This window comes from Homarus americanus, unplaced genomic scaffold, assembly GCF_018991925.1.
Source record: "Homarus americanus isolate GMGI-L3 unplaced genomic scaffold, GMGI_Hamer_2.0 scaffold45562, whole genome shotgun sequence".
NCBI lineage: Eukaryota > Metazoa > Arthropoda > Malacostraca > Decapoda > Nephropidae > Homarus > Homarus americanus.
The window spans coordinates 7,145,157-7,160,064 of NW_024744839.1; positions in this window are offsets into that span (position 1 = coordinate 7,145,157).

Consider the following 14,908-nt stretch of genomic DNA (forward strand, 5'->3'; position numbering starts at 1 on the left):
CTTCGTTACGTCACAAACAACAACAATCTCATCCTTCGTTACGTCACAAACAACAACAATCTCATCCTTCGTTACATCATAAACAACAAAAACCTCATCCTTCGTTAAGTAATAAACAACTACATAGTTAGCCTTCGTTACGTCATAAACAACAAAAACCTCATCCTTCGTTACGTCATAAACAACAACAATCTCAGCCTTCGTTACATCATAAACAACAACAACAACATAATACACATATTTATTGACTAACTCTTAGGCAATTCTTACGGGCGACTGGTCAGGTGGGCTCCAGTTCTAATAGGCACCTTACTCAACCTAACCATTAGGATTCGGGTAGATATATAATGGAATCCAGTTCTAATGAGTCCCAGTTCTGATGAGTTCTCGGTTTGGACATCGATATAACTGGGATTTAATCCTAATCCGAAAATGATTTAATGGTCAGAACTGGTTAAGATCATTATCAATAATAGTGTTTGGCTCTATGATCCTATTAGCGTAAACTGTACTACATAATAATAATAATAATAATAATAATAATAATAATGATAATGATAATAATAATAATAATAATAATAATAATAATAATAATAATAATAATAATAATAATAATAATAATAATATTTATACTAATACTAATACTAATACTAATAATAATAATACTAATACTAATACTAATACTAATACTAATACTACTACTACTAATAATAATAATAATAATACTAATACTAATAATAATAATAATATTAATAATAATAATACTAATACTAATACTAATACTAATACTAATAATAATAATACTAATAATAATACTAATAATAATAATAATAATAATAATAATAATAATAATGCTAATACTAATACTAATACTAATACTAATAATAATAATAATAATAATACTAATAATAATACTAATAATAATAATAGTAATAATAATAATACTAATACTAATAAGAATAATAATAATAATAATACTAATAATAATAATAATAATAATAATACTTATACTAATACTAATACTAATACTAATAATAATACTAATAATAATAATAATACTAATACTAATACTAATACTAATACTAATACTAATACTAATACTAATACTAATACTAATAATACTAATACTAATACTAATACTAATACTAATACTAATAATAATAATAATAATAATAATAATAATAATAATACTAATACTAATACTAATACTAATACTAATACTAATACTAATACTAATACTAATACTAATAATAATAATAATAATACTAATACTAATACTAATACTAATACTAATACTAATACTAATAATAATAATAATAATAATAATAATAATAATAATAATAAACAATCACCAATTAACGCACTGACCTAATAATTTCATAAGTTGATGTTAAGTTACACAAAATAATACACAATAAAGATCTTTAGTCAAAACACTGGGTTGCGTAATCTTATCTCGCCTGTTGTTTATACTCTCTCTCTCTCTCTCTCTCTCTCTCTCTCTCTCTCTTCAACTCAATCTCTCTTGGCTATTTCCGTAGATGGACCAGAAGTAGAAAAAATCTGAATGGATGGGCAGAGTGGAGACAGATACCGCTCTATTCTGTTGTCTGTGGTGATATATTTGACTCCCGAGGACCTGACTGTCTTGTGGCGCCATCTGTGATTCTTAGACTGTAACTAACACCGCTTCTACTGTAACTGACTCCCACTATAACACTAATTTACTGAACTTCAACTGTAACTAATTGTTATTGAACTCTACCTCTAACACCACTCTATAACTGACTGACTGACTGACAGGCTAACTGACTTTCTAACTGACTTACTGACAGGCTAACTGACTGTCTAACTGACTGACTGACTGACTGACAGGCTAACTGACTGTCTAACTGAATGACTAACTAAATGACTCGCTAACTAAATGACTAGCTAACTAATTGACTGGCTAACTAATTGACTGGTTAACTAATTGACTGCATGACTGACTGGCTGACTAACTGACTGGTTAACTAAATGAGTGGATGACTGACTGACTAAGTGAATAACTAACTAACTGACTGGCTGACTAACTGACTGGCTAGCTAACTAACTGACTGGCTAACTGACTCGTTGACTAACTAACTGACTGACTGGCTGGCTGACTCGCACACCTCTATCGTGAGAACTTCAGGCCCACATTTACAACACTGTCCTCCCGTACTGCCTCTATGAAAGACCGGCCTCCTCTGTTCCTCCCGTACTGCCTCTATGAAAGACCGGCCTTCTCTGTTCCTCCCGTACTGCCTCTATGAAAGACCGGCCTCCTCTGTTCCTCCCGTACTGCCTCTATGAAAGACCGGCCTCCTCTGTTCCTCCCGTACGGCCTCTATGAAAGACCGGCCTCCTCTGTTCCTCCCGTACTGCCTCTATGAAAGACCGGCCTCCTCTGTTCCTCCCGTACTGCCTCTATGAAAGACCGGCCTCCTCTGTTCCTCCCGTACGGCCTCTATGAAAGACCGGCCTCCTCTGTTCCTCCCGTACGGCCTCTATGAAAGACCGGCCTCCTCTGTTTCTCCATGACCAGATGCTATAATTATACGTGACTTAATAATTCAGTTCCGGGTTCATTTATGGGGTCATCTTTGGGTTAGATACACATGAACACATCAGCTGGCAACAGGTGTGTATGAGGAAGATACCTGGCATGGGTTTGGGTTTAAATATCACACCTGCACACACACACACACACCTGTTGCACTTATTCACATCACGACTCATTGCCTCTCCCACACACCTGTATTGAGGCACATTAGTGAATCATTTTCCCCCACACACCTGTACATTAAAACACATCAACGACTCATTGCTTCTCCCCCACACCTGCACACACCTTCACTAACGCATACCAACGAATTACAGTGCCTCGTGATTAATCAGGTTTGCTCCAGTTGCTAAACGTAAGATTTGGTGACTTGCTGATGTAAGAGCGCACTGGTGATGGCCATTCTACTACTACTACTACTACTACTACTACTACTACTACTACTACTACGTATATGATGAAAGATAATATAACGGGGAGGCGGTGACCGAGTGGATACAGCACCTGGGACACCTCTACTCCAACTAGTTCTAAATACCTCCTCTCTCTCTCTCTCTCTCTCTCTCTCTCTCTCTCTCTCTCTAAAAAAAAAGTGTACCGAAAAGAGGGTTAGCAACATCGTATCAAAATAGGACTGCAAATTTATGTAAAATCTCCTTGACTATCGATTTTTTAACCTTTTTACATGACTACAAAACACAGCAATATATTAAGCTCGTAAATGAACTATTTTAATATTATAAAAAGAAACCAAGGAACAGATTTTAACCCGATCCGCGCCTCGGCTTCATAGATCTTATTGTTATTGTTGCATAAGAAAGACTGGGGTCATGTTCAGCCACCAGTATGAGGGTCTACGGGTGTGTTTCTCATGTTGAAAAATATTCCTTTCTATATACTTGAGATTGGCTAGTTGACGAAAAGCTAATTATCATATAACAATTAACAAGGTGAACAACTAAACTATCACATAACAATAACAGGATGAATAACTTAATAAGAACAATACACACTGGAACAAACTGGTATAAAAAACAGGAAACACACAGCTGATGTTGGTCCCGGGTGCTGTGATATAAAATGTCTATCTAAATATATCACATAACAACTGAGGCGGCTGGCGAGCAGAGGTCAGTGTCCCTGTTACCTTCCTCTCCACCCTCCAAACTTTTCTACCTCTCTGTACTCCCACCTACCTCCAACTTCACTATCCGACCTCCCTTTCTTCTCTCCTATTTCCCCTTCGTTTTTCTACTCCAACCCTCCTACCTCCCCCTCTGACCTCTCCCTCCTCGCTCTTCTACCTCCCCCTCTGACCTCTCCCTCCTCGCTCTTCTACCTCTCCCTCGATCCTCCAACTCCTACCTCCGAGCTCCCCCTTTGCTCTTCTACATCTCCCTCCACCCTCTTTCGTCCTACCTCCCCTTTTCACCCTCTTTCCTCATACCTCCCTCACCTCTCTCCTACCTCCCAATAATGGGGATTGTGATCGGTGGATTTATTTTCGACTGTATCACTGTCAGGATAAATATTGAACAATGTATAACAAGTTACATAACTACTGCAAAATAACAATCTCCTCTGTAGACTTAAACCATCACACACACTCACCCACACACACTGTACTTACTGAGATGACTCGCCTCTGTTCCCCCTCCTGCAGCGCTGAGCAACAACCCTCCGACCTCCTCCTGTTTACACGTTAAGCCGTAGCTCTAACGGTGGGGCTAACTTTTACTTTATAACATAGTGTAAAATAGTTCCTAGGGCGGATCTTGAGGCGAGTCTATTATTCTTTAGCAGTTGATGAAGGAGGTAAAAAGTTTTTGTTCAAGAAATTTATCTTATTTTTCTAGTTAAAAGTTCAGACAATTATAGTACGTTATATTATATGAAGTTTATGAAATTAGAAAAATCAGGACCAAACTGTCGTCCAAGTTCGAGCTTTTTCTTCCTTTTAATAAATAATTGGAAACAACAACACAACCAGGGAAAACATTCCTTGAAAACTTGCCAACACAAATAAGCAAATGAGACTTTGATGAGAAATATTAAAAAAGAAAAATCTCTCCCTGACTCCAAGTTTGAGAATATTGGGATGGCAGGTGTGTCCTTGAACGATGTTTTACCATAAATCTAACATCAAGAACACGAGCGGCTCAATAACCGTGTAGGGGAGTGTCCGGTATCGCCCTAGTGGAGGATGGCGCCGAGTTTATATACAACCTGCCTTAACGCTGCCGGGGCCGGCGGGTATCATTTATATTACCTCCTGGATAAAGGTCTTCCCTATAAGTTCCGATAATTAATCTTGTACCTTGAGCCTTCCTTACCCTCTCATGACGTCATGCATGCATCTAATAATAACTGGCCTTTCCTTATTCAGGGGATTTTATTGGTCTATATTTAACCTTTTCACCCTCCAGTGTGACTCTTTGAATTATGCAAAAGATTCCTCTCTCTCTCTCTCTCTCTCTAAGCAGCGTGTAGCGACTCACTAATCATGCTACATACAGTAATTATTATCCGATATGTAAGGTGCTATTATTTCCTTCGTAATGAATAATAATGACGGGTCGACCAGTAACACCAGTGATGACGTCATTACCGACCATACCCATACATCTTCTCCGTGAAGCCACTAACAGCCAATCACAATCCAGTCATTTCTTAGGGAACGACATCTTCAGCCAATCAAACCTTAACCACCTTATACTAAAACCACCAGCAGCCAATCGCAGCAAATTAGCAGAGCCGCCAACAGCCAATTAAAACTCAGCCACCTCTTAGTGAAGCGACCAACAGCCAATCACAACTCAAGCCACCTCTTAGTGAAGGTGCCAACAGCCAATGGGGGAAGAGTTAAAGGGTATTAAAGAGCTGCTGGGTGATGGTTGTTGCTGGGTGAGGTACGAAAACTGGTGGGTGAGGTGCGGGAAGGGGGTGAGGAATGGGGGAAGGAGGGAGGAGGAGAGAGGGGGGAGGGGTGAGGTGGAGGAGAGGGAGGGCAGAGGGGGAGGGGAGGAGGAGGGAGGAGGTGGAGGAGGGAAAACAGAGGGAGGGGTGAGGTGAGGTGGGAGAGGAGGAGGGAGAGGAGGGAGGAGAGGAGGGAGAGGAGGAGGGGGAGGGAGGAGACGGGGGGGAGGGTGAGGGTGGGGGAGTGGGAGAAGGAGGGGAGGGGGGGGAGGGGGTGGGGGAGGGTGGGGTGTGGGGAGAGAGGGGGGAGGGTGGGATGAGGAGTGGGAGAGGAGGAGGGGGAGAGGGGAGGGAGGGGGGAGGGAGGGGGAGGAGGGAGGGGGGAGGAGGAGTGAGGGGGGAGAGGAGGGAGGGCAGAAGGGGGAGGGGGTGAGGTGAGGGAGTGGGAGAGGAGGGAGGGGAGAGGGGGGAGGGAGAGATAGGGGTAGAGGAGTGGGGAGGCAGTGTGTGTTGGTCGATGGGTTGTGTTGATAGTGGTGACAGCTGTGAGTGTACAGTACAGTACATCGCCCTCACTCTCTCAACTTACTGGTGTACACTCAAGTAATTAGTGTACATTCTTTACTGCCTGGTAGAAATTCTCAACTAACTGATGTACACTCTTTACTGACTGGTATACACTCAACTATCTGGTATGCACTCAACTAACTGGTGTGCACTCTCAACTGACTGGTGTACACTCAACTGACTGGTGTACACTCAACTAACTGGTGTACACTCAACTGACTGGTATACACTCAACTAACTGGTGTACACTCTCAACTGACTGGTATACACTCAACTAACTGGTGTACACTCTCAACTGACTGGTATACACTCAACTAACTGGTGTACACTCTCAACTGACTGGTATACACTCAACTAACTGGTATACACTCAACTAACTGGTGTACACTCTTTACTAACTGGTTTACATTTTCACCAGGAGGTCAAGGTTAATACATACAGGTAACTGTTGAAGATTGTCAGGTGATTGCGTTGAACTACTGACCGACTGACTGTTGCTTACTGACAGATCATCATAAGAATCTGTTGACTGTTTCTACCTGTCAATCTATTGTCAGACCAGTTCACTGACTGTATGAGATTAAACTGTTCTTTTTAACTGAGGTAAACAGGACCTAGAGGTTGGCATGTGTGTGTGTGTGCGTGTGTGTGTCTGCGCGCGTGTGTGTGTGTGTGTGTGTCTGCGCGTGTGTGTGTGTGTGTCTGCGCGTGTGTGTGTGTGTGTGTGCACATGTGTGTGTGTGTGTGTGTGTGTGTTCCTTCTCGTGCGTTTGTTTGTCTTTTTGTATGTTTGTGTCTCTGTTATTGTTGTGGTGACTTTTGGAGTAATGATCAGGATGTTCGCCTCGCAAAAGAGAGGTCCCGGGTTCGATCTCCTATCTACCCAGCAGTAATCGATTTGCAGATTGTGTTCGAGGTAATGGTTGGTTGGCGAGTTGTCCGGTCTTCTCGGACTATTCCTTGACACAGGGTCCTATAGCTCGTTAACTTAGGGTGTGGTTGTTGTGTTGGCGACAGCTTCTACACCTTTACATATTCTTGCTTATAGTGGACGGCTTCTTGAACACGAGAGACAACCATCAGTTAGTGTTCGTCTTTCCTCCGTCATTCTCTTCTTTTCTACTCCTTCTACGTTCTCTCATCACCTTCCTTCCTTACTTCCTTCCTTCCTTACTTCCTCCCTTCCTCTCCCTACGTCAACCTCACTTCCCCTCCCTATTCCTTCCTCCTTTCCCTCCACCTTAACAGCGAGGAAGGAAAACACAAGGTCAACTTAGTAAGAAAGAAAAAATACACACACACACACACACACACACACACACACACACACACACACACACACACACACACACTCACACACACACACACACACACACACACACACACACACACACACACACACACACTCACACACACACACACACACACACACTAGACGTCATCAGGGAAGACGCTTCAATATTTCAATATGAAGAAGTTTGACGGAAAAATATAAATTTAAGTAGTTTCTAAACCAAGCAGAAGAAGATGGCAGGTGGAGACAGGCAGGGTGATGGGAGGGAGTGACAGGAGAGGAATGATGGGAGGGTGACAGGAGGGGGTGACAGGAGGGGTGATGGGAGGGTGACAGGAGGAATGGTGGGAGGGTGATGGGAGGTGACAGGAGGAATGATGGGAGGGTGATGGGAGTGGTGTGGTGGGAGGTGGTGGGAGGGATGAGTGGGAGGGATGATGGGAGGGATAATGGGAATGTGTGGGAGTGATGAGAGGGAGTGTAGGAGGTGGGAGAGGGATGGGAAATGTGAGATGAGGATGAGAAAGTGTGGGAAGGGGGTTAGGGTGTGGAGGAGGTGAGAAAGGTAAACGAGGAAGCAAGAACTGATGGGACAGGTAATGTGACGGGGGATGGTAGGGTGTAGAAGGTGATGGGACGGAAGATGAGAGGGTGTGGCAGAGTGATGAAGGAACAGGAGAGGGTGGCAGAAGGTGAGAGGAGGGTAGGTAAGGCAGGAAGTAATGGGAGAGGACAGGTAAGTATGGGAGAGTGATGGAAAGGAGTAGGGGAGTGATGGGAGAGAGTGAGAGGGAAGGTAAAAAGAAGATTTAAGATGCGGATTAAAGTTGATGGGATGGACAATGGGAGGATGATGAAAGAGGAGTGAGAAAGGAGGCTGAGATGGTGATGGGAAAGGGATGGAAGGGGATAAGTGGGTGGTGAGCGGGGCACGAGTGGGTGGTGAGAGGGAGATGAGTGAGTGATGGGAGAGGGATGAGAGAGGTGACAGGAAGGGGGATGAGAGGGAAGGTGGAAGAGTAATTTTAAGAGGCAGTTTACGGTCATGGAATGGCTTGTAAGGTGATAACGGAAGAGGGTGGGAATAATGGAGACGAGAAGGTGATGTGGGAGGGTGATGGGAGGAGGATGTGGGAGGGTTGATGGGAGGGGTGATAGGTGGGAGGGTGATGGGAGGGTGATGTGGGAGGGTGATGTGGAAGGGTGATGTGGGAGGTTGATGGGAGGGTGATAGGGAGGGTGATGAGAGGGGTGATGGGAGGGGTGATGTGGAAGGGTGATGTGGGAGGGTGATGTGGGAGGATGTGGGAGGGAGTGGGAGGGTGATGTGGTAGGGGTGATGGGAGGGTGATATGGAGGGTGATGGGAGGGTAGGGGAGAGTGATGTGGGAGGGTGATGTGGAGGGTGATGTGAGAGGGTAATGTGGGAGGGTGATGGGAGGGTGATGTGGGAGGGTGATGGGATGGTGAAGTGGGGGAAGAGGCAAGGTGGCGAGGGGAAGTGGGCAAGGTAGGGAGCGGGTGAGGAGGCAAGGGGGGGACGGGGTGGTGGATATCCCTCACTGGCGACTATCCCAACTAATGTGTATATATATATATATATATAAATATGTACATTAACTCCATATGTATCCAAACTAATAATAATGACAGTAAATATCGCTCTATATATTCCTATGGGTAATAATATGAATATTCAATTACAAAAATATATACCATATCAGGTCGAGTTGTTTACATGTGGGGTGATTGAAAATATTCCACCCGACCAAAAATTTATCGGACAAAATCCCTCTGGACAAAATTCTATTAGACAAAATCCCAATGGACAAATTTATATCGGAAAAATCCCAATAGACAAATTTATATCGGCCAAAATCCCAACAGACATTTTTATATCCGGCAAAATCCCAATAGTCAAAATTATACCAGACAAAATCCCACATTCTAAGAACGCACTGGTCAAAAAATCGAGGCTATGAGATTTCTTTCCAACAAGTGGCAGACCGACACAGACACACACACAGACAAACGACGCTGAGAACATTATTGTCATCATATCAGAGTTTTTTATCGAAACAAATGACTGTCTAAGGATGATTTTTATTCTTCATAATTGAAAACATTTTATTCATGACTGTTTTGGGCTAATGTATAAAAAAATCTCCGACGAAAATAAATTATACATTAATGAACATCAGGTGAACAGCGAGGCACAAGACTAAGTGTGAATAAATGCTCTCTAGAGTTGAGGCGATGTGACAGTAATAACGTCACACTTATTTTCAGAAACATAAAACCGTAAAAATACAACTAATAATAATCCCCAGAACAATACAACACTGATAACAAAACAGATGATTCGTAAACTGATGGAAATCGCGGAAAACACCAGCCATCACCACCCAGCCTCACCCAGCACCACCCAGTCTCACTCAGCACCACCCAGCACCACTCAGCCTCACCCAGCACCACTCCAGCACCACCCAGCACCATCCAGCACCATCCAGCCTCACCCAGCACCCTCAGCACCACCAGCTCAGCACCACCCAGCACCACCGATACCACCTCAATATCTTTATCAAACAGCCATGGAAACGGCCTCCTCCAACACACGGCCTGATGCTACGGTCTACCTTCACCTACCTGGCTGGCACTATTCTCACACCGGGTTGGCACGACTCAACACACTTCATTCATCAAACCTGACCGTGCACTACTTCACACACCTGGCTGGCACTGCTCCACATACCTCATTCAACTACCTGGCTGGCACTATTCCACACACCTGGCTGGCACTGTTCCATACCTCATTCAACTTCTTGGCTGGCACTACTCCACACACACACCTGACTGGCACAATTCCACACACCTGACTGGCACTAATCCACACACCCGGCTGGCACACTCCACACACCCTGGCACACTATCCACCCCCACACACACCGGGCTGGCACTACTTAACACACCTGGCTGGCACTACTCCACCTGGCTGGCATTACTCCACACACCCTGGTTCCACTCACACACACCTGCTGGCACTACTCCACACACCAGGATGGCACTATTTCACACATCTGGCTGGCACTACTCCATGCACCTGGCTGACACTATTCCACACACCTGGCTGGTATTATTCAACAGACCTGGCTGTTTCTCCACACACCGGGTTGGTACTACGACACACCTGGCTGGCACTACCCCATACACCTGACTGACACTATTCCACACACCTGACTGGTACTATTGCACACACCTGGCTGGCACTATTCCACACAACTGGCTGGCACTACTCCCACACTGGTCTCACTAATTCACACACAAATGGCTGGATATTCCACACAACTGGCTGGCCTACTCTCCACACACACGTGGCTGACACTACTTCGCACATCGGGCTGGCACTATTCCACACACCTGGTTGACACTATTCCCACACACCTGGCTGGCACTAGTCCACACACCTGGCTGGCAGTACTATACACCTGGCTAGCACTATTCACACACCTGGCTGACACTATTCCACACACCTGCTGCCACTACTCCACACACCTGCTGTCACTACTCCACACACCTGCTGTCACTACTCCACACACCTGGCTAGCACTATTCCACACACCTGGCTGACACTATTCCACACACCTGGCTGGCACTATTCCACACACCTGCTGCCACTACTCATACAGCTGAATGGCACTATTCCACACACCTGCTGCCACTACTCCATACAGCTGACTGGCACTATTCACACACCTGCTGGCACTACTCCACACACCTGGCCGGCACCTCCAACACACTTCATTTTCGCATGGCTCAGTAATATCCGACCACCATCTAGTCTGTTACGTCAGTCAATATAATCCAAACCCATCTTAATTTAACCTACCCCTAACTTACTTTAACCTACCTTTAACCTACCCTTAACGTACTTTAACCTACCCCTAACCTATTTTTATCTACTTTACCCTACACCTAACCTACTTTAACCTACCTTAAACAACCCCTAACCTACTTTAACCTACCCCTAACCTACTTCAACCTACCCCTCACCAACTTTAACCTAGCCCTAACCTACTTTAACCTACCCTTAACCTACCATAACCTACTTTAACCTACCCCTAAGCTACTTTAATCTACTCCAAACCCACTTTTCACCTACCTTAACCTACCCCTATCCGAACGTAATATATTGTAACCTTTCAGTAATCTAACTTAACCTAAGTTAAACTAACCTACCCCCAAACCTAACGTAACCAAACCTAACCAAACCTAACGTAACCTAACGTAACCTAACCAAACCTAACCTAACCAAACCTAACCAAACCTAACCAAACCTAACCTAACCAAACCTAACGTAACGTAACCTAACCAAGCCTAACAAAACCTAACCTAACCAAACCTAACCAAGCCTAATAAAACCTAACCTAACCTAACCAAACCTAACGTAACGTAACGTAACCTAACCAAACCTAACGTAACCTAACCTAACCAAACCTAACGTAACCTAACCTTGTCGTACCGTCACTACAACGCCCAAAACAGTCCATTATACTACTCTTAACACCCACAGGGACATATTTAACACACAAATCCCTAACCAATAACAATTAAATTTCATTCTTTTGGTTCTCGTTTTCTATGTCAGGAGTTACTGAGAATATTCGGGTAAACTAAAGCAATTTACACTAAACATCGTCATTTATTTTAACTGTCTGTCTGTCTGTCTGTCTGTCTATCTATATATATCTTTCTATAATATCTATCTGTCTGTCTGTCTGTCTGTCTGTCTATCTGTCTATCTGTCTGTCTATCTATCTATCTATGTTATGATTGCAGCCCATGTCAGAAAAATATGAACAATATTTCACTGTGGAATAAAAATATAAATGCCTCCATTGACAGTTATTACAGGTGATGACAGTCAAAACACACCAGGTAGACTGACTGACTGGATATTTCACAATCACACGTCCCCTCTCACACACACACCCTACACATCCCCCCACATACCCTACACATCCCCCCACATACCCTCCTACACCGGCCTCCCCCTCTACCATCATAGGATCTGTGAGAGTTTTCCATCAATGTCCAGCTTTTTGATGTGACGAGAGAGAGAGAGAATTAGGGGTTTGTCGTATAATAATATTGTAAATTATTTCTCACTCTCAGGTGTCAAGTTATTTCCCATTACTTAACGATACAGGAACAGAGTGACCTGTAAGAGTGACCTGTAAGAGTGACCCACAAGAGTGACTTACAAGAGTGACCTGTAGGAGTAACCCATAAGAGTGACCCACATGAGTGACCTGTAGGAGTGGCCTACAAGAGTGACTTACAAGAGTGACTGACAAGAGTGACCCACAAGAGTGACCTACAAGTGACCCACAAGAGTGACCCACAAGACCCACAAGAGTGACCCACAAGAGTGACCTACAAGAGTGACCCACAAGAGTGACCTACAAGAGTGACCCACAAGAGTGACCTACAAGAGTGACCTGTAAGAGTGGCCTACAAGAGTGACCCACAAGAGTGACCTACAAGAGTGACTTACAAGAGTGACCTACAAGAGTGACCTGTAAGAGTGACCTACAAGAGTGACTTACAAGAGTGACCCACAAGAGTGACCCACAAGAGTGACCTACAAGAGTGACCTGTAAGAGTGACCCACAAGAGTGACCCACAAGAGTGACCTACAAGAGTGACCTACAAGAGTGACTTACAAGAGTGACCTACAAGAGTGACCTGTAAGAGTGACTCACAAGAGTGACCTGTAAGAGTGACCTGTATGAGTGACCCACAAGAGTGACCCACAAGAGTGACCTATAAGAGTGACTCACAAGAGTGACCCACAAGTGACCCACAAGAGTGACCCACAAGAGTGACCTGTAAGAGTGACCAACAAGATGAACATAAACGAGAACAAGTGATGAACAATTATAACACCTGTCATTGTCTGTTCACTATATGGTTAGAACAAGTGATGAACAATTATAACACCTGTCAATGTCTGTTCACTATGTGGGTAGAACAAGTGATGAACAATTATAACACCTGCCACTGTCTGTTCACTATGTGGTTAGAACAAGTGATGAACAATTATAACACCTGTCACTGTCTGTTCACTATGTGGGTAGAACAAGCGATGAACAATTATAACACCTGTCACTGTGTGTTCACTATGTGGGCAGAACAAGTGATGAACAATTATAACACCTGCCAGTGTCTGTTCACTATGCGGGTAGAACAAATGATGAACAATTATAACACCTGTCACTGTGTGTTCACTATGTGGGTAGAACAAGTGATGAACAATTATAACACCTGTCACTGTGTGTTCATTATGTGGGTAGAACAAGTGATGAACAATTATAACACCTGTCACTGTGTGTTCACTATGTGGGTAGAACAAGTGATGAACAATTATAACACCTGTCACTGTGTGTTCACTATGTGGGTAGAACAAGTGATGAACAATTATAACACCTGTCACTGTCTGTTCACTATGTGGGTAGAACAAGTGATGAACAATTATAACACTTGTCACTGTGTGTTCACTATGTGGGTAGAACAAGTGATGAACAATTATAACACCTGTCACTGTGTGTTCACTATGTGGGTAGAACAAGTGATGAACAATTATAACACCTGTCACTGTGTGTTCACTATGTGGGTAGAACAAGTGATGAACAATTATAACAGTGCAACTTTAGGATATCAAAAAAATCGTCAAAAATCAATTGAAAAATAAAAGGTCAGGTAAGAATGACGGCGGTGGTGAGGCCAGACACAGTGGGTGGAGGTTGTCGGAGGAGGAGGAAGAGGGGAAGAGGAGGAAGAGGGGAGGAGGAGGGAGGAGGAGGAGCGAGGAAGGAGGAGAGGAGGAGGAAAGAGAGGAAAAGGAGGTGGAAAAAGGGAGGTGGAAGAGGAGAAGGGGGAGGTGGAAGAGGAGAAGGGGGGAGAGCAAGAGGAGGAGGGGGAGGAAGAGTAGGGGGAGGAGGAGGAGGTGAGAATAAAACAGTAAACAAATGAGTAAAGAAGGGGGGAGAGAAAGAGGTGGAAGAGGAGGAGGAGGAGAAGGAGGAGGGGAGGACAACAACGAAGAGGAGATAATCAAACAAGAGAGAGAGAGATAGGCACAAGAGAGTAAAGAAGAAGAGGGAAATGAGAGGAGGAGTCGGAGAAGGAGGAGGAGACAGAGGAAAAGGAGGAGGAAACAGAGGAGAAGACAGAAGAGGAGGAGGAGGAGGAGGAGCAAATTGAAATAACGTGAAATGAGTGAAACGGCGAAGAGAAAGAAAGATAAGAGAAGCACATAAGAGTTAACAGGAAAGAAGGAGAGAGATAAAGAAGAAAGAGATGGAACAGGTAAGTGCGAGATGAGAAACAGAGGTGTCGCACAGGTGTAACACAGGTGAGGAACAGAGGTGTCCCACAGGTGTAACACAGGAGAGAAACAGAGGTGTCCCACAGGTGTAACACAGGAGAGAAACAGAGGTGTCCCACAGGTGTAACACAGGAGAGAAACAGAGGTGTCCCACAGGTGT